A 2,674-nucleotide genomic window follows, 5' to 3' on the forward strand; every position below is an offset into this window, starting at 1 on the left:
TGGGAGCCCTGGGAGAGGTGACTTCTGTTCTGGATGTTGCTGTGTTTGTATATGAAGCCCAGAACTATTGCTCTCATTTCTTCACCAGCCAAAGGACTAGGCAGACCCTTTGACAAAAGCAGAGTCAAAAGGATCTCAGAGACAAGAACCCTTAGCTCTGATTGAACTGCAGCTGACCTATGCCCTACATCTGAAATTTTAACCAGTTATGTGTGCCTTAATAAGCTATTTAATGTTATTTTAGCAGCTTGAATCAGATCATTTCATTTGGTTGAATTAATCAAATTTGATACTTCATAGAAGGCAAATCTGCAGACATCCTAAATATCTATCACTAGAGAACTGACACGGAGAAGGCAATGGTACCCCACTCCAGTACTCTTGCCTAGAGAATCCCCGGGATGTGGGAGCCTGGTGGGCTGCCGTCTATGGGGTCGCACAGAGTTGGACACCACTGAAGTGACTTAGCAGCAGCAGTAGCAGCAGCAGCAGCAGAGAACTGACAATAAATAAATGTATTTATTTATAATACATGGAATTAATGTGGTTTTAATACATGGAATACATGGAATAGTAAGTAGGAATTAGAAGGTAACACTGTGGAAGAATTAGAAGATGTCACTGTGGAAGAAATTATTTTTTCTGTGACTAGGTTGATAGAATGATATTAATAATATTTTTGTATATAGATGAATTAAAAACCATATACATATGATCAATTTTGGCTTAAAAATCTGTATTTACATAAAATGAGGTGAGGACTTGAAGAGTGCTTAGTACAGTGCTTATAGTATATTATATGCACATAGCTAATATAGTGGGACAACCAGAATGAACTTTTTGGCCAACCTGATAGAATATTAGCTATTATAATTTAACAAAATGTTAACAGTCACTATATTTAGGCAATGGGAAAAGGATCATGTTGTTTTCTTATCTTGGCCTACCTGTATTTTCTTAAATTGAGTACATTTCATTTTGTAACAATAAGAAAAAAACAGCTCTTTCAAAATGGTTTAAATCTTAAAGTTCTACTATGTTTTCACCATTTTTTTTTTTTTACTTTTTACTTTTTTTTTTTTTTTTTTACTTATTGGAGGTTAATTGCTTTACAACATTGTGTTGATTTCTGCCAACATCAACATGAATCAGCCACAGGTATACGTATGTCCCGTCCCTCCTGAACCCCCCTCCCATCCCAGTCCCTTCCCTCTAGGTTGTCACAGAGCACGGTATTGAGCTCCCTGTGTCACACAGCAAATTCCCACTTGCTATCTGTTTTACTTAACATAATGTGTATATTTCCATGCTATTCTCTCAAGTCATCACGCCCTCTCCTTCCCACAATGTGTCGAGTCTGCTCTCTATGTCTGCATCTCCACTGCTGCCCTGCAAATAAGTTCATCAGTATCATCTTTCTAGATTCCACAAGCACGTGTTAATATACAATATTTGTCTTTCTCTTTCTGACTTACTTCGCTTTGTATAATAGGCTCTAGGTTCATCCACCTCATTAGGACCGACTCAGATGAATACATTTTTATAGCTGAGTAATAGCCCATTGCATATATGTACCACAATTTCTGTATCCATTCATCTGTCCATGGACATCTAGAGTTGCTTCCATGTCCTATATACTGTAAAAAGTGCTGCAACAAACATTGGGGTACATGTGTCTCTTCCAGTTATAGTTTTCTCAGAGTATATGACCAGTAGTGGGATTGTTGGGTCATACGGTAGTTCTATACCTAGTTTTTAAAGGAATCTTCATACCATTCTCAGTTGGCTGTATTGATTTACATTCCCACCAACAGTTCAAGAGGGTTCCCTTGTCTTTACATCCTCTAGATCAGTAGTTTACTCTGATCACATTACAAAGAATTCTGAAGATATTAAAAAAGAAACCCACTTATTTGCTTCCTAAATATATTTTCTAGCCACCTTCCCCTTCTTTAAAACTTTCTCTCCATTTGGAATGCTTATTTTTCACATCATCTTTTGACAATGTTATTTCTGCTTTAAGACACAGCTAAAATACTGTCTTTTGTACACAGCTTTTCTAGGTCATGCTGATCAGATGTGGTTCCTCATTCTTTTGAAAACTACAGAATTTGCTAGCTGATTTTTATTTTGTCCTGTGTGTGTGTGTTTAGTTTGTAGAGTATCTTAAAAAATCTGTAGATAACACTAATTGAATACTGGTAGATTTCCACATGAAAAATCTGAATCTTCTTTCTTTTATTTGCATAATAACATTTAACTTAGATTGAATGGGCAGCTGCCCTTTTAAAGTGTGTATGTTTTTTGAAACATTTCTTCCATTTGTATCAACTTGTGCCTCCTGTAGACATTTGACTCCTATAGTAGTTTAGTGGAGCTCTTGGAAAGGCGAGGTTGGTTGGGTCCTTGCTTATTATACACTGTTTTGCATGTTGTTTTCATATGTAAATTTGCACACAGTAGGCTTGTAATAAATTGCTTGCTGAATAAATTAAAGCAATTATAACAAATAAATAAAACCTTTGCCACATTCTATAAAGAAATTCTTTACTTGAAAAAGATTTTTTTTTATAGTTGCCTACATTAGTCAAGGGAAGAAAGCACTTTAGAAAGCCATATTTGTAGACAAATAAGAAAATTGCACCATAGATCATGATTACTGAACAGATCCTGT

The sequence above is a fragment of the Giraffa tippelskirchi genome, chromosome 1 (assembly GCF_054371585.1).
Source record: "Giraffa tippelskirchi isolate mGirTip1 chromosome 1, T2T-mGirTip1v1.2.pri, whole genome shotgun sequence".
Lineage (NCBI taxonomy): Eukaryota > Metazoa > Chordata > Mammalia > Artiodactyla > Giraffidae > Giraffa > Giraffa tippelskirchi.